Raw genomic sequence first — 25,180 nt, forward strand, 5'->3', positions numbered from 1 at the left:
TGTGACCTGATGAGGACCACTGAGACCTATTAAGCCTTTCTTTCCTCTGGGCATTTGGAAGAGAAGCTTCTGGTGGTGTCCTTTGCTGCTGGATCTGAGTCTGGAAGCCCTCAGGAGCTGTGGGGGCCACCACAGGAATTCTGAGGGTAGAGCCAGGACAGGGGAAGGCAAACATTCCAAAGAGAGTGGAACAGAGTTTATTTCATTCCTGGGACCAAACCAGGCCTGAGAGCCACTACTCCTGTACAATTCAATCACATGAGCCGACTAACTATCTTCCAACTTTTTTTCCTTAAGCCCTTTGGAGGTGAGTTTTCCATCACTGGAAACAGGAAAAAAAAATTAAAGTCCTAATTCAGGGATGGCACTGAAAAGTCCATGGCTACAAGAGATGAGTGTGGTCTTAAACCTTGGAAGCAGACCTCCTTCCCACCACATCCACTTGTTTGCCACCCAAAGATGGAGATGAATGAATCCCCTAGGTTTCTAGCTGGTGCCTGGTGACTGTCGTGGGCAATGCCACCTCAGCGTTCGGTGCCCGTCAACACTCCTACCTGGTGACGAGGCTCTGTGGCTTACTCGGCCCTTAGCTCCCCTCAGCAGAAACACTTCATCACCCTGACACGCTGGTACGCTAAGTGGAGAAGTGCGAAGCACGGCGAGGTCACCTAGAAGTTAACTGAAGGGATTATAAGGGACAGAAGACACACTTCAGCAGGGAGGGCCCTGACAGGTTCAGAAAACGCGGCAAACGGTGCTCAGGCCCGGCGCCCCCCGGCCATACACCCCACCACAGCACCGACCCCCGAGTTCTAAACAGTTAAATATGAAACTGTCAACAAGGCCCTGTCTTAATAACCAAACTTGAGGCCTTTTATCCCGGAAGATTTATGAAGTAATTTTAAAGAGATCCAAGCAAACATCTGTCAATAAATTGAATGCCGGCTACAGGATTTACAAGCAAGACAAGAATTTCTCATTAAGTGCACATTAACATGGTGGGGACCATAAATAGAAGGGGGCCAGGATGCGAGCCTCTCAAGCTGTCGTTAAAGCACCATCTAAGAACTAATGAGGAAGCGATGGAAAGATACTAATGACGCCTTGGGCTCCCAACCTTCGCCAGTGGAAAAGGGCCGCCCGGCATCAGATGACACAAGGGAGGCGAGAGCCTGGCCGGTGGCTCCCGGCAGCTCATTCTGCTATCTGCTCAGGAGCTGCAGGTCCCCGTCTAGCACGGGGACATTGGAGGTACCACGTGGCTTGCTACCCTATAGTACCTAGAACCCTCATGATGGTTAACTTCATATGGTCCCAAACACACACACTCAGCAAATATTCCTGTACCACCTACTTCATGTGGAACACTGTCCTAAATAATGTTTCCCCAGTGCAAGGGGGAACCTCTGGAAACTTCTCTTTGGCTGAAACATACCTTTGACAGGCAGACAGGTAAAAGCTTCATCACTGAAGGATGTGGCAAAAGAGCGGGTTAGAGAAAGATCCTGGAGGTCCAGGTGGTCCACACCCTCCCCCAACTCACCCCTTTCCCTGAGTCTTCCCAGCATGCTTTGCCCACATGGCTCTCTCTACACCCATAGAAGTGCACAGATAAGAGCCACCAACAGTAGAAGGTCAGGGGAGTTGATGAGACTAGAATCCTGCAAAGGTCAGTGGGGAGCTAGTTTGGGTCATGAAATAAGACAGGTATATATTGCTGGAGTTGTCAGAATGTGGAATTAAACCAGGAAGCCGCTCACTTTGTGATTGAGGTCAAAGTCACTCTGTCTTCTGGTTTTCTTCATAACATGTGTATCATAATATATCATTATATTATCTTAACATATTATAATATAATATACCATTATATTATAGTGATGTTATATATATTTCCTTTTTTCTTATTTTTGTCTGTATCCCCACGTGAATTAACTCCTTATGAAGGCAAGAGCTGTTTCTGTTTTGTTCAACACTGTGCCCGCAGAGCCTAGAGCAGTACCTGGCATAGAGTAGGTACTCAATAAGTATTTACTCTATGAATGAATGAACAAATGAATGAAAGACTAACAACGCTGAGGTCCAGCTAGGTCAAAATATGGCCAAATAAAGAGTACATGCTTGAGTGAAAATGAAGAAGATGAGAGTAGATAGTTTTTGTAATTTTCCTAAAACTTTTAAATGCTGAAAAACGTGCAAAAAAGCTTATGAGGGCACCTGGAGACAATAGGTAATGTTTAGTGTGAATCCTGAGAAACAGTCAGATGGATTAAGGACTCAACAAACAATTATCAAAGGAACGAAAAAAAAGAGGACCAAGTTTGTCACATGCCATGTATTGTCATTAGGAACGTAAACATAATGATAAATTGTCACAAATTGTAATAATGCTTTTGAGGCCCGGCCATGTGCTAGGCACTCTGCTAAGCCCTTTATCTGACACTAACGATTGCATGTTTGCTCACTGTGTACTTGTATGCACAACCGAAAGCAAAATGCTGGCCAGGTGCACAGAATTAGACTGATTTGTATTGAATGGACAACGGGAATTCAGGGAATGAAAGAAAATATTCCAGGAAGGCAAAAAGTGCCACTGTTGGGAGGGCAAACAGAGTGGCAAAACTCGTCCAAAGGAAAGCCCTTGCTCTGAAGGGCCCCCCCACCAGAAGTGGGCAGTCTGGTTTTCTCACCCCACCTTGCACAGTGCCTATCTGCAAAGACAAACTGAGACAGTCCGTCGACCAAATAGATGGAGTATTTCAGATGCCATTTATTCAAGAAACACCAAGAACTACTCTGTGCCAGCCCTGTCTGAGGCGTAGGTGCTGCAGTGAAGAAAACAGACTCAGTCCCTGGTCTGGTGAAGCCAGGAGTCTGGGAGGAGGAAAGGTGGAGGACAAGCAGTTGTAAGTCTTACGAGTTCTACGAGCAGACATCTGTGCTGCTGTGTCACTGTTTGCTATGGGTAAATGTTTCAGAGTAATTTAAAGAAGAAAAGATAGTTGCAGCTAAGTAGTTTGAGAAACACCGTCAGAGCAACTTTCTGAGACCCACTTAGCAGGAAAGATGGTGTGTCGTGATTACTTTCTTTCTGCAGATGAGTTGTGTGTGAGACCTCGCTTTCTGGCAGATCCCCTCCCTTTGAAGAAAGAATCTGCCATGATTCACCCAGCTATTTATTTCTTCATTTGTTCAATAAACAAATGAGCCCTTTTCTATGCACTATGCTCACCACTGGCCAATGGAGACACAGAGATTTAGGTACAGCCTTGTGGGGTTCATTAGCTGTAGGGGTGGAAAAAGATACTCAAATAGACAGCATATCAAGTGTTAAAAGCAGCTACACAGCAGAGTGTAGGAACACAGGCTTGGTGAATTCTACCTGAGGAACTTAGAGAGGAGTTCACAGAGATTGGCACATGTAAACTGGGTTTTGAAGGATGTATAGAAGTCCACCAGGTAGAAAATATACAACCTAGACAAAGGGGACAATATTTTGATGCGGGGGGAGGAAGTATACAAATATGAAAGCCTTAATATGTTGGGGTAACTGCAAAGTGTTTGATGTGAGTAAAAGTGAGAAGGAAGTTCTTGTTGAAGAAAGCTGGTAGAGAGGGGGAACAGGCAGGCGCGAAGGCTGCTTTTTGCTGTTTGGGGGGAACAACATGGGAAGTGTCTTTAATGATGGGGTGAGGAGTTTGGACTTGAATCTCTGCTAGTGTTGTCCAAGCTTCAGTCATTTGTATACCACCTTTACCTGATTTGTTTTTTAAGCAGCCCACTTAAAAAAAAAAACAAAACACATTTGATTAAATTTTAAAAGGATGTTATAAGTAAACATCATGAATGAAAAATCAGGCTCACCATAAACAAGTTACAACTGTAAAAATAAATATATAGCTATTTAAATAAAATGTATTCATTTGTATATTTTCCCCAAATCATCTCACACACTGCACTTTCAGAAACATTGTTTGCAACCCTGGGATTCATGGTATACACAATCAGATCAGAGCTGTGCTTTACAATGATACTTGTGTTGCCAATAAGAAGAATGGATTTGAGGGGCTGGATGCACAGAGACCAGCCAGGAGGTGATGATATTAACGCATTGAAAAGGTGATGAAGCCTTGGATGAAGTAGTGGCAGTGGGGGTAGAGAGGGACTCATTTGAGAGCCACTTCAGAGGTCGACCAAACAGGATTTAGTGGCAGATTAGATGGGGGAGAGAGGGATGATGGCAATTGTGATGGGCTAGACGCGGCTCCTTAATGGAGGGGCAGTTCCTGACAGTCATTTACAAAGTGATTCCATTTATATCAGAGTCATTCGCAGAAGCTTAGAATCTTGAGCTCTTCAAGGCATAAAACACAGTTATGTAAGCTCCAGGAGCTGAATTCTTGATGACAGAGCCAGTAAGATCCTTCCTGAGGAAAACTATTTACTCCATATACAGTGTTTAAGATGGGGAAAGAAAAAAAGAAAGAAAGAAACATGACTATGTAGCCATCTGTCTGCTCAGCTGTAGGTGCTGCAGAGCTAATGGAAGGAAACTTCCTGCTAGCAGATCTCCCTGAATTTTGTAAATCTAATTCTTTGATTTTTAGCTACTTAAGTGTTATTATCAATGACAAAAGCCAACAAATAATCACCAGACTATAACTACTGTGGGAAACTGAAGTAGGTAATTAGTTCACATATTTTAATTTTTCAGAAGCCCAAGTCCCATCCCCACACACATGGTGGTGTGGGACGGGCAGAGGAGGGGAGAAATGGCCCCCCTCACACCCCTCCCCCCCGTGAATAATCGCCATTGTATTAATCAATTTCACCAGACAACTAATCATCTCATCTTCATTTTGCTTCTGTACATAAGATTTGAATATCTTCACTTAACAAGAAAGAAGGGGGGAAAAAAGCCCTCGAAAAGCCAAGCAGTCATTTTAATCAGAAAGAAGAAAAACGAGGGAAAAATTTCCAAACACCTTTTTCTTCCTTCTTCTCCCTTAGTAGATTTTTTTCATGTAATAGTGTAACATGATGCTTTTCTTTGGGTAAAGCAATTTGCATCACTTAAAGGAGTGAAAGGAAACTATAATATCAAGTGTATCTAAACTACTGAGAGAAGAAATGTGAAACTCTAAAACCAAGAGAAGCACAAAGTGCTGGAAAGTTCTAGTGTTTGAGGGGTAGGGGGAAGCTGGGTAGACAATGGCTTTGGAGACCATAGCAGGACTACCTGCTTTGGGTGTTACCTGAAGAGGTACTTCAGGTTCCTTTCCTGTAAAATAAAGGTGTGAGTGACTACTGCTAGGGTTTCAGGAGAGCTGATGAGCTATGGGGTGTGGGTATGCAGCTCAGTGGCCATGCAGCAGGGCAGCCAATAAACGGCAGAAGGAGCTGTTGGGTTTTTTGCTCCTGGTAATTCATCTGCCATTTAAGATCAAACTAATTTTAAATTCCCCTAACGACGAGCTCTCCCATCCCTTGATTTTCTCAACACTTTAATTTGGTAAATTCATGCACTAATATAAACTCTCTATCCAAACCTGAAGTATTAGAAATGGTATCATAAAACAAGCCTGCTTAACAAGGACCATTTCAAGTCTTCACTCTTGGGAGAACAATCAACAAACTGTAGCACCCCATAGATGGAACCCTCCTGAGCATTAAAAAGAAACAGTCTGATACGTGTGGAAACTAGCATGGGTCACAAAGGCATTACAGATGAAAGAAGCCAGTCCCTAAAGGTTAATTACTGTAAAATTTTATCTGTAAACATTATCAGAGAGACAATATCGTGGAGAACAGCTCAGTGGGTGACAGGAGCGGTGGAGGGAGGTGTGAGTACAGAGGGAAGGGGGGGGAGTTTCTGGGGTGATGGAGCTGTTCCCTATGCTGATTGGTGTGATCATAATACAAATCCATACATGAATTAAAATTCATAGCATTGTACACCACCAGAAGAAGTCAATTTTACCATATGATAATTTTTTTTTTTTTTTTTAGGTACGCGGGCCTCTCACTGTTGTGGCCTCTCCCGTTGCGGAGCACAGGCTCCGGACGCGCAGGCTCAGCGGCCATGGCTCACGGGCCCAGCCGCTCCGCGGCATGTGGGATCCTCCCGGACCGGGGCACGAACCCGTGTCCCCTGCATCGGCAGGCGGACTGTCAACCACTACGTCACCAGGGAAGCCCTACCATATGATAATTTAAAAAGTAAAATTAAAAGCAAATGGAAGATGCATTCCATTTTAGGAACACAGACCAAAAAAACCCCCGAAGACAGAAAACAGTGCTACAACTCCTTTGTGTACGTGTGTATGTGAACCCGAGAAAGAAAAGGGGTGCAAATGTCACATATAAATTATATGAGCTTGGAGCTAAGCATGAAGTTTCCCTCCAGGTTACTGATTTGGCTCATGCGTCCAGGTGGGGTAGGGAAAGTGCAGCGAGCCTGGATGGGGCCGGGAATGGGGGAGTCAAGCATCAAAAGGGAGTAGATGACGACTTAAAATTGAAAGCAGCAACTGCAATATGATCCTATTTATGTAAAATTATGCATATATGCATATACATGAAAACACAGAGTTGTATATATGGCTATGGAAGTGTAAGTGTGGTCACGCTCTATAGTTAAGTAGGAGAAGCAGGTTTTGAAGTAATTTGTAGAGGATGTATCTCATTTAGAAGATACAGACAGATGAGTTAAAAGCATTGAGAAATACCAGCTCTTCCCTTTCCAAATTCCCAGCTCCCTTTATTTCAGTTTGTAAGCAGGAGAAACAAAGTGTCAAATTGCTGGACAAGCTTTATGAAGGCACGTAATGCTCCAGATAAAATGAACAAGGGAAATACTGCAGTGTCAGGAAAAAAAAAGGACTCTTTGGTACAAAACCTTTCAATTTAATATCTCAGCATATGCTTTGCTAACCTTGATTGGCTAATCCACCCAAACACTCCTTGTGGACGGTTTCACAGAAAAAAATAACTTGCTCCATTTTCCAGACACAGTCAAGGAGAGCAGCACAATGTCTTCGTTGCTGGGGTGTCTGGGGCTTACCGGGCACTTTTTTATGTATGATCCCACTGTGTTCACATATTGACCTGGCCTGGTGGATCATGCCCACTTTATAGACAGGGGAAGTGAGGCTCATAGAAGGTGATAACTGACCTTTTATATGAGTAGAATGCCTTTAATTTTTCAAAGTATTTTCATGGGTGTTTGTGCCTCCAGAGAGTACCAAGGACTTGCCCATGAAACACATGGCTTAAATTTTTAAGAAAAATGGAAACAAATCTATCAAAGAATGCAAGGACAACATTCTTATAAAAGCTCCTACGAGGACGAGGACGGACTGTTCAAATCTATTTGTTCTAGTAGACAAAGGGTTAGGCTAAACAGACCTTTTGGTCCTGAATACACCCCATAATCAGTCTCAGGAATGTTGATAAGGATAAATCAAGAACACGGAGTATTACTGGCCTTGAAACTGGGGAGTCTACAAAGTTAGGACAATCTTCTCAATACTGTATTTGGCAATATGATATGATCTATTAGAATGGCTAGATGTTCAGTTGAGTTTTATTGGTTTTCCTCAGAACATTGAATATACATAGAAGTCAATATAAATAAAAATGTAAAAATACACATTTTTGTTTTTCAAGAAGGTAAAGTGAGGATTTATTTGAACAAGAATATGCTCTCAGAGGGAGAGTGGGCAGACAGGTGAGTAGCTCAAACTACACATTTTTAAATAGTACTACCTATTCAAGCTCCGTGTGCAGGCTGTAACTACCGCCTACTTGTGTCGCCTTGCTCTACGGCATCTGATATTCTTTTAACAGAAGTCAGTGTTGTATTTTCTGTGTGGCATGTCGACATTCTACCCCGGGGGCCAGGATGTGTCTACCAAAATGGCAGACCACAGGAAGAGACACAGGTTGGGGAGATATAGGACCTGGCTCAAACTGGGTATATTTTCCCTATGGCTGTCCATGTTGCTATGGAAAAAATGAGATTAATTATAGGAAGTGGAGACACATCAAAGGCAAGGAAGTAGCAGATCAGAGCTCCTGGCTGAAGGGACCAAGTTGAGAAACAAAAGGGGGTCACGTCAAAGTCAACAATGATGAAGGTCAACACAGAATGAGGTGAAGCCCAGCTGGACAAAGTGAGCAGCTTGGACTCTGCCGGGTCAGTGGGCGGGTGCTGGTCAAGAAATTCAGGGGCTAGACTCAGCCCCTGGAGGGAAGCAGAAGGCCAGGAAAGCAATGTAGTGAATGATTTAAAAACCACAGAGTCTGCTTTTGTAACATAATTAAACGCTAGCAGGGGTTGGGCGTGGGGAAGGAAGGAGAGAGGGCAATAGAGAGATACACGAATGAACGGTGGAAGGTGAGGGGTGGAAAGAGAAGGGAAGAAGGGTGGAATGGAGGGAACGAGGGAAACAATGAGTCAAAAATAAAATTAAAATGGGTTTCAGAGGGGGCTTCCCTGGTGGCGCAGTGGTTGAGAGTCCGCCTGCCGATGCAGGGGACGCGGGTTCGTGCCCCGGTCCAGGAAGATCCCACATGCCGCGGAGCGGCTGGGCCCGTGAGCCATGGCCGCGGAGCCTGCGCGTCCGGAGCCTGTGCTCCGCGATGGGGGAGGCCACAACAGTGAGAGGCCCGCGTACCGCAAAAAAATAAAAAAGGATTTCAGAGGTAAACTGGGGTGAACGTCAAGTCCTGATAAATATTTTATGTCAGGACAAGCTAATTAAACATGAATTCTGTAACACAAGTAATTTACTCTTTAGTGGATTAGCTTAAATCACGGTGGGCTTGGCACAAGATGATAAAGTGTCACGACACATACACCTTAAGCACGATGAGGCAGGCTGCGACGCGGATATGGCATGAGAAAAGGGGATAGAGAGAAATAGAGCACAGAGCGAAATAGGAATAATAAACAGAGGTGGAGTGGACGGAGAAAAAAGGAGGGGGCACTCAGGTTTTCCAAGATGAGAGTTTAGGGAAAATTCCTTTACTTGAAGGTCACAAAAACTAATGAGGGGTAAAAAGAATGGTAAAAGCCTTTGGGGTTGGTCGGGGAGATTCAGGTATTTTGGAGACATATTAAGTCCACCCTTGCCTTAAATCCTAAGGTAGTGCCATTCTCAAAAGGTGAAAGCCCGTCTCAGAACCCGGACACTGACAGCAAGACATTCAAAGCAAGGATATGCCACTGGCACTAAAGCATGAGAGTAGCAGAGCAATTGCTACCCAGGTGAGGATCATCATTCCATTCCCAAAAGAGAGGCCGAGGACTGAGGCCGGACAACAGGACAAGGCGCCGTCCTCTCAGGCCAGGCTGCTCCCTGCTACCAGGTGCAAGTTCATTCGTCATTTATTCTCATTCTGTCTGCCTCTCTCTTGCCTCCTTTTCCCTTTTCCTTTCTCTGTCCATCCCTCCCAATTTCTCAGCCTCACGTACACCGTCTCTTTTGCTCTCAATATGGAACACACTCTGCTTTGCTTTCAAGATGCAGGGTTGTACCCCTGGCTCCTGCAAGACAGAGTTGCCAGTGTGGTTCCTTCTTTCTTTGTTTTTTTTCTTTCAAGGTCATTCAAGTGCAAATGAGTGAAGAGTAACAGATTAAAATGCAACTCCAATTAAAGTCCTTGGATGTCACAAGGCACTAATGTCAACATATTGTTTTAGCAGCTGTAAATTACTAGGAAAAGGAAAGTTGCTTTTTGTGTGTCTGTGTGTGTGTGTTTCTTTTCTTTTCCAAAATCCAGAAACCTAAAGAGAGTTCTTTAAAACTCACCACAGAAAGACTGGAGCGAGAACACAGAGCGTGGGAAAGCACAAAATAGGCAGATGTGAAGCTAGGAGGTTTGTTTCTCCCCAACTTTCACAGCCTGGAAGCCATCTCTAATGATGGGATGGATTTGATGGGAGACTCATCAGAGGACCCGGATGCTCAGCTTTTAACTTATTTTTGCAAAGCAAGTATTTTTTGCAAACAAGAATTAGAGAATAGCCTCCAGCTAAATTGCAGGGAGTCCCTGAGGAGCAAACCCTCAGAGGGGAGACTCACTGAAGAAGAAAATGGAGATGACAAGGCTGTTACTTCTTAATAAACATGATCACATTTTCAGCATGCATTATTTATTTCTTTTCTTTCACTGATTTATTGTCCTAAAACATGTAATCTAATACGGAGAGGGGCACACACATGCCTGCACAGATGTCCCGGTGTCTTCCTTGTGTTTCACAAAAAACACAACACATAATGACCCCACATGTTCAGGAGGTCTCTCTGCTTGATGTGGTGTATCTGTTCCTCTTTCTTATCTCCTTGTTTCTCCTCTTTGCAAGATGCATAAATAGAATAAAATCCTTATCATCGAAAGTGATAATATTAGTCACAGCCTAGTAAGCATCATCTCTATGTAGGGGGCTTACTATATAATAGTACTGATCCTGCAGAAGAAAAGACCATTTCCTCCATTTTGGACACAGGGAAGCGGAGGCTCAGAGCGTCTGAGTGACTTGCCTGAAGTGAACAGCTAGAAATTGCTGAGCTGGGATTAGAACTTGGGTGACTAGATGCTAAAAGCATGTTTTAATTGGCGTATCACACTGTCTTTGAGCAAGATAGCAGAAGGTTGATGAGGACAGAGCCTAGGTTCGAACCAGGTTACTCTGAGCCCAGAACCTGAGATCTTCTCCACTAACCATGCTGCTTTCCAGCATATACATTCCTCCGAAATCAGTCAACACCGTGACTTTGAAAGGAAAACAAACAGAAAGGAACCTTCGGTTCTGCCTCTACCATGCCCTGTAACTATTTTTCTTTTCTTTTTTTCTTTCAGCTCTTTTGAAAGAAAACACATAACCACTTCTTGAGGCTTACATGGACCTAAATTCCCAGCATCTAGTATTAAGAAATTAATAACCATCATTACTAAGTAAACATACTGAGCCACTATCAACGATGATACAGAGCGAACAGGTCATTTTTTCTTTTTCGCTCCTGCCAGGAATTAACAAGAAACAGGACCATGCATCTCTAAGAATGCTTTTTGTCCTCTTCCCTTCCAAGAAGGAAATGAGTGTAAAGTTAGCGCTGAGCTTTTCTGAAACTGTTGACGTGGGGCTGGTAACACAACGTATTGAAGAGAACCTGGTGATACAGGTCAGGGGTCTGTGCTGAAAAGCAAAAGGCAAGCAGAAGGATGCCAGGAGCCAGAGCTGGGGGTGGGGTGGAAGGTGAGCGCACAGACCAGAGCTGCACTGGGTAGTTGAAAGGCAAAACGTGAACCTTAAACACTGACCTTCACTCATTGTGTGTGTGTGTGTGTGTGTGTGTGTGTGTGTGTGTGTGTGTGTGTGTGTGTGTATTTGTGCTTCCTGATTATAACAATAAGTCACGTTCCATGTAGAAAATGTGGAAGTAATAGAAAAATATAAAGAAAAATATCTATGGTAAATTGTATCATGAAAATATAACAATATTACATAATAATATAATATCACCTTTATCACTATATCTATCTAGAGTTACACCTATCTGCAGATATACTATAGCTATAAATAAACATAATATAGGATCATAATGTGTATACTATTTTATAATCTGCCTTTTGTTCACCCTACTTAATATAACGGGAACTTTTGGCTTTATGAACATAGATTTTTAATGGCGGGTGATAGTCCATTGTGCAGTATTACAATGTTTTAAAATAATAATAACTTATTAATGGACATTGCAGTTCTTTCTAGTTTCTCCCTACGTTTAAAATACTTCACTGGATATAATTTTACATATATCTTAGTGTGGATATCCTTCTACTAAATTCCTAGAAATGTAATTATTGTGTCATGGGCCATGTTCACTTCAGAGGCATTTGAACCAAAATGTTCTCCAGGGCATGGTATCAATTTGGACCTCCTGTGGATACGTAAATGTGCTCAGCTCACACCCATCTCTCTGCAACTCCCCAATACTAGATATTGCCATTAAAAATACATTAATGATTTGATAGTCAAAATAATAACAGTAATAGCATGTAATAATAATGGTACGTTGTGGTTTAAACTGCATTTCTTTGGTAACCAATTCAGATATATTAGTATATACACGCCAATATTTTATAGCAATCTACTGTCTTAAAATGTAAATGAAAACAAAGAAACAACAGTAAGCACAAACATGAACCCCAATGGCCCTGGGGGACAAAGTGAGTACTGGACTGGAAAACCAGGGCAGAAGTGGGGTAGACGCTGGCTGGTTAACACTAAAATTATACTGTCTTTCTAACAGTCGACACGGGTTAGCCCCTACGAGCTTAGCTATGAGGAAACGTGTCCTCAGCAGGGTTGGGACAATGTCTTCAATAGAAGAATGTGTTTTCCTTAAGATCTATGTCTCTTTTCCCCTCCCCTATCTAATTGAGGAAGATGTCTCAGTTCTTTTTCCATATGGGAAAAGCATACGTTTTCTTCAGGGCCACCGTGAATCAGACTCCAGATGAAATTCACTATCTGGGTTACCAACAAGCTTCAGGAATGAAGCCAGGTGACCAGCCAGAAAATAGGTATAATATGGCATAAAAATAACACTCATTTGCAAATCAAAGACTAGAAACCTTAGTGGAAAGTCTTCTTTCCTAATCTGCATGATCATGAACACGTTGCTTCCCTTCATCTTGAGGCAACACGGCAGTCTGGTTCATCTTTGAGGCTTGGGATCCGGCAAGGCAGGGGTTAAATCTTGTCTGTCTCTCGCCCCCTGTCTCCCTCTCCAACTCTCTCCTTCTTACTTTTTATAAGCAAATAATTATTGAGCCAATCTCTCTGCTATGTGCTAGGGATACATTCACGACCAAGACAGAACATCCTTGAAAGACTTCAGGATTCCAATTTCTGTCTTCTTTCACTTCCTGATGGATCTCTCAGATTTCAGCTTCAACTCTATGTACATCGGGGATCCAGGGAACCTGGTCTGGATTCACGGGACTCTGGTCAAATAGCTTCAAGGGACTACCCCGGACTCCATTGTCTGCAGACTTCCGGCTTTGATGGTATTTTACTTTTCTGTAAAATATGCTATTTGGTTTCGAGATCTGCTGCTGTCCGCCAAAAATACAACTCTGTTACTAACCCTGCCAGCTCCTGAATGATGCCTTTGTGGACACTAAAAACAATTTAATGGCATGTCACAATAGCAATTCACTCTGTTAATAGCCCCGCTCAATAATACTATATTGCATAAAGCTCCTCCAGTCGTCTGACAAATAATTCACCTTTATTCACTCCACCGTAAGCTCCATTTCGCTAACAAATATATTTCTCCCCAAACCTACAAATATCCAGCATCTCTGTCCTGTGACAATAGCTATTTTTTTGGATGAGGTCAGTGGTATCAGGTTTCCATTACCTCTCGCTGACTTGGTCCCAGTGACAATCCTTTTCCACGTAGGGCGTCAAATTAGGGGACAGCACTGTTTCTGATTCCTCACTCACACACCAGTGGGTGAAGGCATCATGATTACACGGGCACAGGAAGCATGTGCTCTCTTTGTGGACACTGGTGCTGGCACACCTGATCTCTGTGTGCGCTAGAAGATCAAGGGCCAAGAAACCTTCCCCTCCGTGAGAACTAGCGTTCATTCAATTCATTATTTCTTTAAAAAGCCTCCTTCGGTGGCAGTAGGCACGGGGGCTCTTGACCTGGGACCCGTGGACCTCAAGGGTTCTATAAATTCAGGCACTTCGTGAACGTGAATTAAAAAAGAATTCACTTTCGCCAAACTTTACATAAAATTGAGCATTTCTTCAATTACAAATGCAGGCACCCGATCACGGGACCTGTGACTTTAGCACCAGTACAAATCACAGATATCATCATATCATGTTACAGTTGTTGCAGAGATATTGAAATATCACTGACATTATTACTTTTTCAAAATTATAGTAGTTATTAGGCCTCCGGATAGATCATGTTGTCGAGTGTGTTAATAAAGAACTACGTATATAACTACATCCAAATCTGTTTCTTAAAAAATATTTTGATAACTGCATTTCTATATAATTGCGTTTTTTTGGTAGTCTTTTATATTGTTATCTTATGCATTTAAAAACAGTATTCTGATAAGGGGTTGGGGGGGGTCAGACAATAGTATGAAACAGTTAAGAACTAGTTCTCTGCAGGACATGTGGTGGGAAAGACCATATGGTTGGACGTCAGGCACACGCGGGCTCAAATCTAGATTATTCAATAATAATAATACAACAGGCACCTCTGAAGTGCTTGCCACGTGCCAGGCATTGTTCTAAATGCTTTGCGTGTGTTAAATTCATTTAATCTTTCTAACTATCCTGTGAGATTTGTCCTTTTATTAGCCTTCACTTTACAGAAAAGGGGTCCGAGACACAGAGATGTTAAGTAACATGGCCAGGATCACGCAGCTGGTAAGTTGGAAAGATGAGATCTACACCCAGGAGGAGCTGCTCTTTACATCCTTCCTCTACTGCCTCTCACATTAGTGATGAAAGAAACTAAGTGCTTTGTATGCAACATCACCTACTCCTCAAAATAACCCTATAAGCTTACTATAATTATTAATGTAACTTTTTAGATGAGAAAGATGAGATTAAAGAGAAGTTGGGTAAATTGCCCAAAACGATACAGCTTGGAAGTGACGGTATAGCGATGCCAAATCCAGTGTGCTGCCTGTTTTTGTGAATAAAGTTTTATTGGCACACAGCCACACCCATTTGTAAATGGATTGCTTATATAAGGCTGCTTTCTTGCAACAATGGCAGAGTTGAGTCGTTGCTGCAGCGACCAAGTGACCTGCAAAGGCCTAAAATATTTACTATTTAGTTGTTTACAGACGAGGTTTGCGGATTCTGCTGTCAACCGTCATGTGCTAAGCCAACTCCTCTCTGTGCCTGTCACTTACTGGCTGCAGTGTGGCCCTCGGAAAGGAAGTCACCTGAGCCCTCAGTATTTTGAGCTATAAAATGGGCTCATAGTGGTATCAATATCTTGGGATGCTCGTGGACACGAAATGCATGGAAAGAGTTTAGCACGGTTCCTGGCATAGGATAAAGGGTCAGGAGATTTGGGTGGCTGTCATTTTTCCCATTATTTTCATTTGAATCTGTAACTAGGACCTCATGTTATATTCTAAAAAGTTTAACAGTCCATAAAGTCTAGCTGGTAATTTCTGGTCATGTCAACACACAGAGGAAACTGATCCTGATGTTGAGTTTTCATTGCATTCTTCGAAAAGGTAATTTGCCTGTCGGATTAGGACACTGTCCTTTTGAACAAACCAACTACCCATCAATGAGCCGGTCCTTCCAGAGACATCAGCACCACTCAACCAGCTCTTTCATTATGTATAAAATTCAGCCACCAAATGGATTCAAGTGACTGGAGCTAAACCTGGGTCACAAGTCACCCAAGACACGGGAGGCTGACGGCAGATGAGCACGAGGGTGTGAAGCCCATGGTGTAAAGGACAACATCAAGTAAAAGAGACTGGACGGGGGAAGAGGCCAGCACAGGGAAGACAGCAGAATTACCTAAAATGGATTTTTTAGGAGGAAAAAATGCCAACCCCATTTCCTTGCATGATGCTTCCCATGGAAACACTGGCTGATGCTAAAAAGGAGTTGTCTTCCCCAAGCTCTGTCAACAGAGGAAAAGAGAAAATTAAGATGATTACATATGTTTAGGGGAAATTAGAGTGTTTGGGCTTGAAGTCTGCTTTCTCTATCAACCATATTAAGCAGGCAGTTAGTCAACACTCCATTTGACCTGGAAGATGCTGCCTTAACATGGAGAATCCTACTTACAAGCTCCTTTTAAAAATGACGGCAGCAAAGTGGATGGAACATAATTTGGAGTAAAGCATGCATGTGTTCAAAGCCCCACCTCCAACCTTACTTCTAGGCTCACTTCTCCTATCAGTTTTCTGATTCGGGAAGTGGGGTAGTGTTTGTATTATGGGCCCCAATACTCCAGCCTTCCCTCTATCTGTGCCTTTGCCAGCTACCTATATTGTGTCCCCCTTTCTGACCCCCAGCTAGGCATGTGACTTGTGTTGTCTACTGGGATGCTGGCAAGTGTAGTGCAAAGCAGAAAACTGACCCAGCTCGCTCACTTTTCCCCTCTGCTATTGCTACAAAAAGAAAATGCATAGGCTAGGCTGCTGGATGATGAGAGATACATGGTATGGAGCCCGGTTGCCCCAGCCATCATAGCCAAGGCTGTCCTATAACGGCCAACAGCAAGCCAGTTCCCAAACATGCGAGTGAGCCCAGCCAAGATCAGCAGAGCCCCTGAGCTGACCTGGAAGCTGACCACAGATTTATGAACAGAGACAGCTGAAATCAGCTCAGCCCAGCCTAGATCAGCTGGACCCCACAGACTGGTGGGCTAATAAGTGTTTATTGTTTCATGTCACTGAGGTTTAGGGATGTTTGTTATGCAGCACTGTCCTGTCAATAGATAATGTATAATATTTACTTCACAGAGTTGCCTTGAAAAATAAGTAAGATAATACCCAGCAGATTTGGTGTCCAACGACTAGAGATGGCGGGAAATGCTAGAACTGTTACTGCAGGAAAATACTTTCGTCAGATATTAACCCGTGTTTCGTCTCTACCCTTTTATGTGATCAGTTGTGTTCATTGCCTCAGGGAAGGGATATGGCAGAGTAGAAGGCAGAAATACCCTCTATCTCTCCTTAGCTTTTTTCTCCAAAAGCCTAAACCCCTTGAAAACCTTAGAGGATTTGTAACAGAAATAAAAGAAAAAGGATCTGGTCGGAACTGAGAGCTGAGAGTAGGTCTTCCTCTCCCTTACCTCCTCCCCCACCCCCTTGCCAGATCAAAAAGATATTCCACTTGAGCTGGGCAGAGGAGAGAAGAGGGAAGAGAAAAAATTGCTCAACTAATGGAGGCCAACACCGTGGGGATTAAATGGCTCTGGTGTGTCTAGGCAGCCAGGATACCAGGGCAACCTTACAGAAAGATGTTTGTGCTTCAAGCAGGGCCCAGGTGCCCCAGAGAGCTCCCTGACTGGCATAATGGATGTGTCATGGTAAGCCAAGGGACTATCCATTTCCCCAAAGAGCTCCCCCTCTCTTCCTTCCAAACATCTTAGGCTGGCATCATATCTGGATTTCTAGTTCAACTTTAGAGGAAGAGGACTCCATTAACAGATTGGAGTTAAAGTGTTCTGTTTGCTTTGCTGAAAATAGGAATTAACTTGAAGTCTAGAAAATGAAAGTGATACTCCTTGCCTTGTACCTCTTTACTTTGTTGCCCTAAGACTCACATTCACTAGAGGACGATGATGTGATGGCTGTTGCTGATAGGGGAAATAACTATTTTTAAGGTCCAAGTACCACTTATATTGGTAAGAAGAGCAGAGAAGTTTTTGCAGCTAAAGTAGATGACATTTAAGAAATATCTATCCATAGATGACCTCATCTCCAATAGATCATATCCTAGGAGGGAGAGTAGAGGGGTAAAGAGATTCAGGACAGACACCATTATCCTTACATGATGACCCTGACTGCCCCAGACCCTTGGAGAGGAAAGACTCTTCCACAGAAGTCACACCCTGGCAGTCTTTAGGCTGTATCTGGCCAGGAAATGTATTTTCTTTGGCTTCCTTGATATTTAAAAAAATGCTATCAACCCTTAAAAATCAAGAAATATCTTTCCAAACACACACACACACAAAGAAATCCAGATTTCAGGCTTCTTTTAAAAACTAATAAAGAAAAAAATACTACATCCCTCATGGAACACTAAAGTGGAGCTGGGAGCAGTTGCGCCCTCTAGAGGCAGAGTGTGTACTGCAGTTCACCACAATTCCCACTGCTCCCTATAGTCTTGCCAATTAAAGGTGCAGTGCCAACTGCCTGTCATCATTGTTCCTCAGTCTTTTAGAGTAGACTAAAACTTCTCTGTACCCGTGATATTTTTAAAAGTGGAAAAGTAAAAACTAGACTAAGTAAGCTGCTATGGATTTCTTGCTCACTAGCTCATTTACTTTTTCGGACTAGACTTTGGGCATTTGATGTCATGATTCTAAATTAATCTTTAAGATGATTCAGTGATGGGATGTGTATGATCCTTGAGCTCGGATCTATTGTTTTCACAAACATCTTTATATGGCGCATGCACACACACACACACACACACACAGACACACACATCTAGGGAGTAACAGTTAAAGAACTACTCACAAACAATACTGCTTTTCCCTACCTATATTTTTAATTTTTCCCCAAATAGAAATATTTGTTTCCCAAAGAGGCCTACATATATGCTGGGGGAAAAAAGTCTTATCACTAGAACTTTAGTAAGAATCTGAAAAGACAGCAAAAATGTGGCAAATGGGGGGGAAAGGCCATTTGTAAAGAAGTACTATTTGTATCGAATATCATGAGAAAATAAGCGCATCATGACAATTTTGTACATCTTCCATGATTTGATTGTCAGTAATGAAGCCCACAGGAGAGTGATAAATGTGCTGAGGAAAAGTATCCATTTCACTTACACGGCAAATTATGCAACTCAGGCTTTGATAGCACTTGGCAAAATACAAATGTATTTGAATGGAATTCAAATTGTTGCTCTTCGCCTAAGACACAGGTAATATCACCAGGGGTCCTGTCTTTGGATTTTTATAAGAGGTAGGAGTTTAAGTAATAGTAGTAGTATTACAAAATTACCCTTAAACACTGAAAACATTTTTACTTTGTTACAGGGTGTAATTTCCCCTTTTTCCCTCTAATGGCTCATATATAGAAAATGATACACTAATGCAATTTTTCAAACTTAGTTACCTTTTTTTGTGTTCTAAAATGATATGTTCTCATCATTTGCCCTGTTTGTCAGTCTCCAGAATCCATTTATTTCCCCGTTTTTACAGTTCCATAATTTATCTTCTTGTCACAGAACTCTCACAAACTTTTTTTTTTCAGATACAAAATGCTTGCAATAAACTCTGACAAAAATACTTCCAGTTCAACTTTTGAAATCTTTCAATTATGTTTTGAACGATTATCACACTTTCTAGTGTTGCTGTGCTGTGAAATCTCTCATGGAGTGACATCTTACTAGGTTAGGGGGAAAATTACTTGAAAAGAGACTCACTTCAAACCATTTATATTTCTTTGCCTCTTTGCTTTCGAATCTATAGATTTATATTCACGCTCGTACCATGTAGAGAAGAGGAAAAAGGAATGATGAGATGAGGATTGTATCGGTGATGGATGGAAACCCCATTCAGTCAAACTTCAGTTATCTAAAAGGGGTGTAGGGTGGGGTGAAATTGTGTTTTTGTGAGCCTTTGGATACCAGAGGGAGACATAAAAAGGAATCCATAATTAGGGGTTATTAAAAACAAAATAAAAGAAAACAAAACATAGTGGTTTCAAACAATTGGAAATGCTCAATATTAAATTTGAAGAAACTTGGCTATATCTTCATTATCGTGAGAACGTACTCAGTGGACAACCACGTTGCTAGTGGATTGTTCAGCAAGTTTCTCTGTGATGCTGAAGGAATGAAAGAAAGCTTCAAGAAATCCCCAGACCTGTGCTATTAAATGGAAATATAAAGTGAGCCACATATGTAATTTAAAATTTTCTAGCAGCCACATTAAACAAGTAAATAGTAACAAGTAAAATTAAGTTTGCTAATATATTTTATTTAACCCAATATATCCTCAATGTTGTCATTTTAACATGTAATGCAAATAACAAATCATTATTTTTTAAATTCATTAATTTTATTATTAAAAAAATTTTTTTTGGCTGCATTGGGTCTTCACTGCTGCACGCGGGCTTTCTCTGGCTGTTGTGAGTGGGGGCTACTCTTTGTTGTGGAGCACGGGCTCTAGGACATGGGCTTCAGTAGTTGTGGCACGCGAGCTCAGTAGTTGTGGCTCATGGGCTCTAGAGTGCAGGCTCAGTAGTTTTGGAGCACGGGCTTAGTTGCTCCGTGGCATGTGGGATCTTCCTGGACAAGGGCTCAAACCCATGTCCCCTGCACTGGCAGGTGTATTCCCAACCACTGCACCACCAGGGAAGCCCACATATAACAATTTATTAATGAGATCTTTCACGTTCTTTTTTCCACACTAAGTCTTTGCAATTCCAGGTATTTTATGCTTATGAGAGCATCTCAGTTTGGATTAGCCACACTTCAAGCACTGAGTAATCATATATGGTCCATGGCTACCACTTGGGGCAGCACAGCTCTAGACAGTACCCCCTGGACTGGATTTAGGGCTCCTAATAAGAGCTCCCAAAGAATGTGGCACTTAGCACTTACATAGCACTTAGCATAATTTCTTGCCAGGGCTTGTTTGGTTGTGTCTCTCTCATTTGTGACCACTGGCAACAGATCCATTTTGCTCACTGTGTAACACTGATTTCTGAAACATAGTAGGTGCTCAAAAAACATTAACTAAGTGGGCTAATAATTAAATGAATGAATGGATGCATTTTCTTTTGTGGAAAGATAAAAGGAGATGTTCACCCCACCAAGATCCCCTCCTGGTGCAGCCGTCTCACAGCTGCTGTGAATGGTGGCTGCTGGCTGCCTGCAGCTGCCCCGTCCAGAGAATTGTCCTCAGAAGCTGACAGATGCCACCTTACCTGGGAGGTTAAGGTACCTCCTTGAGGCCCTCAACCAATGACTGACATTGGGATACAAAAGTTCATCGTCCTTGCCTCAGAAGAGGAGGGCTCTCCTGGGAGTTATGCTCCAGAGCCCTTTTCTGTGGTTCAGACCAAAGTTAGACTTTACCTGGGACCACACCTTTCCTTAGTCCTGTCCTGCCTCCCTCATGCCCTTTCAGGTTTTTCTGAGAACACTCCCTCAATAAATCACCTGTACCTAAATCCTTGCCTCAGGCTCTGCTTCTTGTGCGCATGACATAAGACACTACAATTTTCTTTTGTCACATTTTAACTCTTCTTCCTCCCACCCACCCCCTTAAATCCACTGTTTCCTACAAAATCTCTCCCAAATGTCTTTCCTTACTAACACTCAAACTACCAATATGCTGCTTCATAAGAACTACTTAACAGTACATCAGAAACCTCCAAAGGCATTGGGCTTTTCTATCTGGATATTTATTTTACCTCATGAATGCACCAGTAAATTCTCTGAGCATGCCAGTCAAACAGCTGTGATCAACAGCAAAATCCATGCCTGCACAATTCTACAATTCTCCTGAGCGATAATGGGGAGTGATAATTCTGTCATTTCTCCATGTGGCCCAACTGTAATGTGTGTGTGACATGACTTCATGAAAATACATACTTCTCAGACTCTCTGGCTGCCATTCCAGCTATTTAGAAATAAAGAGACAGGTGAGTTGGGGAAAAATCTTAGAAAGGCATTAGATTAAGCAGAGCGAACCACATTGAACTGGTTCACTGCTCGGCCAAAATATGAGAACAAAGAGCAACTTAGGATCCAAGTGATGCGCCAGACGTGCTTGCTTTATGTCACGGTTATGACTTTAAAAACGGGTGTATCTGTTCATACTCCCAAATGACCGATCGAGGTCATTAACTAAGTTTCAGGATCTTTACACTTGCTGCTCCTCCTTCTGGGAACACTTTTCTCTTAAATATTTGCATGGCTGGCCCCATGTATCACTTGGTTCTCAATTCAATCTAAAATTGCTTCCTTCTTCTTGAATTATCCTCTAACATGTGACACTGTTTGATATGCTTGATAGCACTTAGCCCTAGCTGAATATCTGATACATTCACCTACTTATTTATTGTCTGTCTCCCCTTACTAGAAAGTAAGCATCCTGAGGACAAGTGTTTTTGTCTGTCTTGATCATTCCTAGATCTTCAGTGCCTAGAACAGAGCCAGACACATTGTGGGTGTGATAATTATTTGTTAAATGGACAAATGACCCAGATTATTTTGTCTATCTCCAAGTCCTTCTTAATAAGAAGGAGATACCTCACATTGCTTCTTGCAGGCACTGATAACATTGGCTAAAAATCTAGGTATTATGGATCATGTGTTTGTGTTCCCTCAAAATTCGTATGTTGAAATCCTAACCCTCAATGGGATGGTATTAAGAGGTGGGGCCTTTGGAAGTTACATTAGGTCATGAGGGTGGAGCCCCCGTGACAGAATTAGTGCCCTTATAGAAGAGACACCAGAACTTTCTCTCTCTCCCATGTAAAGAAACCAGGAAGAGAGCTTTCACCAGTACTCAACCATGCTGACCTCCTGATCTTGAACTTCCAGCCTCTAGAACAGTGAGAAAAAAATAAATGTCTGTTGCTTAAGCCACAGTGTCTACAGTGTGCTTTTTATAGCAGTCCAAACTAATTAGACACTAATATATTCAGTGGCATCTTCAGCTTCCTCATTCGCAGTCTTGGGAAAGGCACTTAAAACAATATGTGTTTTAGTGTATCTAAGGATATGATCCAGTGGCCTTGGCTGTGGTGCTGGGAGCTCTCCAGAAGGAGCCTGGTCTCACAACACAGCCCAGCTTGCCTGGTTATCCAGAGATGCTGGCTGTTCATTCTCTGCTGGGAACAGAAAGGTTAGATGAGCAGGGCCTCTGCCCTCTAAGCTGATGGCACAGAAGAGCTCAGCTTTCTCCTTCCTGCCCCAAGACGGGTAGAGGGTGATGATGACAAGAGCTGGGATTTCCAGTAGCCAAGTCAGAGCTAGGAGGGCAGGGAAAATCAGAAGACAGAGGACCACTGACAACCTTAAACCCATCACCACAGAGTAGCTCTTAGTTATTTTTCCTCTTGAAGATACTGCAGACAGTAGAGGAGGGAGGGGGATACATACGTGACTGTGTGTGTGCAGGGCTGTGCTTCACACTCACCATTTTGACAAAAGCAATATTAGCTTGTGCTTCAAAGTCACTCATTCAGCTATTAGTTCATTCATCCCACACTGATTGACCACTGCTCTTTGCCAGATGTACGGGTCTGGTTTTCCCATGACGGGAAAGTCTTACACTGATTTCTGGCTTTCTCATGTTAGGCTTCTGAATAACAAAACTGCGTGTCTTAGAGGCCCTCTAGAAGGAATAGATGCTTCCTGGAAGGTTAGTGATTCCTTCAACAAACACTTATGACATGATTGCTCTGAGCCAGAAACTGTGCCTGCAGAGAAATGATAATGATGAGGAAACGACAAATAAACAAACAGCCATGGCTTGTAACCGGATGGAGTTTCTACTCTGGTGGGGCAGACTGGACTCAGTCACATAATCAGATGAAGAAAGTAAAATGGCAACTGATAGGTGCTACAAGGAAAAGGTTTACGGTCAACGTGAGCATATTGTGAGGGGCCTGGTCTATCCCAGAGGCCAGATGAGGTTCCCCAAGCACGTGGGATTTGATCCTGTGAAGGAGTAGAAGTCAACCAGGAGAAATCTGGGGGTGAGCTAGGCGTCAAAGCTATGGAGAAAGCCTGGGATGACAGCTACAGGGGACGTTATTCACAGTGATTTTTGTGGTCAGATTCCCCTGAGATTGTGCAATGATGCCTTGTGACTAGTTGGCAGGTAGCATGTGTGTTGGTCGTGGGGTGCGGAGTAGGGGTAGAAGGCTGGGGCACTTAAAGAACTGGTAGACAGTGAGTGAGGCTGGGGCAAGGAGAGTGAGAACAAGTCCAGGGCATTCCAAAGAGGGACTATGGGAAGCCCCTGGCATTTTTATTTTAAAGACATTTACATTGAAAAAGGAGCCTTCAGGTTATACAAGGCAGGTTTTTACTTGGCAAGAATGGTTTGCCAATGGCATAAAGGCAAGGTGAGCACACAGCCAAACACTAGGCAAGCTCCCATCCTACATGTTCATTTTCTCCTTTATCATTTTGGGCAAAACCAAAAATAATTATATGATGTGATGTAATGTAATCTCTTAATGGCAACCCTCTATGGACGTATACAGAGTCTCTAATGCTGATGAGAACCATTCAAGACAGGTATCACGATCTCCAACCTATGGATGAGAAAACTGAGGCTAAGCTGGCTAGTCCAAGGAAGAGGGGGGATGCTACACAGGCCGAGTCCCTGCTGGGCTGCTTCACAACGGCGCAGTGTTCCCCTGACTTGACCAACAGCGCCCCATTAGGTTCCCCATGGTGAGACCGAACCCCTCACCCGCTCCCACATTTAGCCATCCGTTCCCTTCCTGTTCTTTCATTCCATGTGAAACCATGATTCTTTATCTTGAGCCCAAAGGTCCTGCGTGATCTGGCCTCACCTCCCACTCAGAACTCACCTCCCATTATGTCCCCCCCAACCCCCCAACTCCCCTCCAGCTCCACCAGTGACCTTTACACTTGCAGCTCTTTTGCCTGGAATGAGCTTCCCCTTCACTCTGCACTGATGACCTAAGGAGAACGCTTGTATGCCCTGCCCCCTAATTATTCTCTATTTCTCTGCTTTGCATGATTTTTTTCTGTCATGGCACCAACCGGAACCTAAAATGAGAGCACATATTTATGACGCCTCGCTCTTCTAGAAGGTAAGGTCCACACCTTGTATCCTTGTTTGTATTCCCACATGTAGTACAATGCTTGACACAGAGCAGGGCCTCCATAAGTATTCATTGAATGAATAAATGACTGAGTGAATGGGAGAAAGCTAACATGGTAAGGCAGACACAAAAATGCTGAAGATTTAGCTCCTGCGAGGACGCATCATCCTGGGGCAGACCACCGAGAACTGACGTTTCCTGCACGCGAGGAAGACATCTTAGTGTGTGAAACCCGATGCAAGCCCTTTCCTGCCTCTCAGTTCCAGACTCAAAAATTGCTGGACACGATTTTAAAACACTGGTAACTCTTAGTGAACGTGTGCATTGTTCGTGCTTCTGAATTCTCTGCAGGCAAATAAATACATACCCCGGGCATAGAATAATTTCAGCAGAAGGCCAGAATAATCACATCTCTCATTTATGCCTCCACGCTGGGAGACTTTAGTGAGAATGGAGTTTGTGAAAACTCCAGAGGTTGCCCCTGTCTGGGCAGGAACAGATATCTGGGGAAGACCTAGAACAGCGAAACGAGTTTAGAGAGCCAAGAAGTGTTTACGGAGATGTCCAATTTGCACCCAAATTTCCTACCAATTTGGTGTTCCCACTG

General features: G+C 43.0%; 1 protein-coding gene and 1 long non-coding RNA gene across 3 annotated transcripts in view; one reads left to right on the top strand and one right to left on the bottom strand.

The window, feature by feature from the left end:
• TSHZ2 (teashirt zinc finger homeobox 2) overlaps positions 1 to 25,180 on the bottom strand; it is a 452,955-nt gene that overhangs the window by 287,345 nt on the left and 140,430 nt on the right. The gene's annotated exons all lie outside the window — the stretch shown is intronic.
• LOC307197843 lies at positions 6,448 to 24,400 on the top strand. The gene is made up of 3 exons (XR_013831518.1): positions 6,448 to 8,171; positions 9,147 to 9,369; positions 12,862 to 24,400. It is a non-coding gene; the product is annotated as an uncharacterized lncRNA (long non-coding RNA).

Source organism: Stenella coeruleoalba (assembly GCF_951394435.1).
Source record: "Stenella coeruleoalba genome assembly, chromosome: 15".
NCBI classification, from domain to species: domain Eukaryota; kingdom Metazoa; phylum Chordata; class Mammalia; order Artiodactyla; family Delphinidae; genus Stenella; species Stenella coeruleoalba.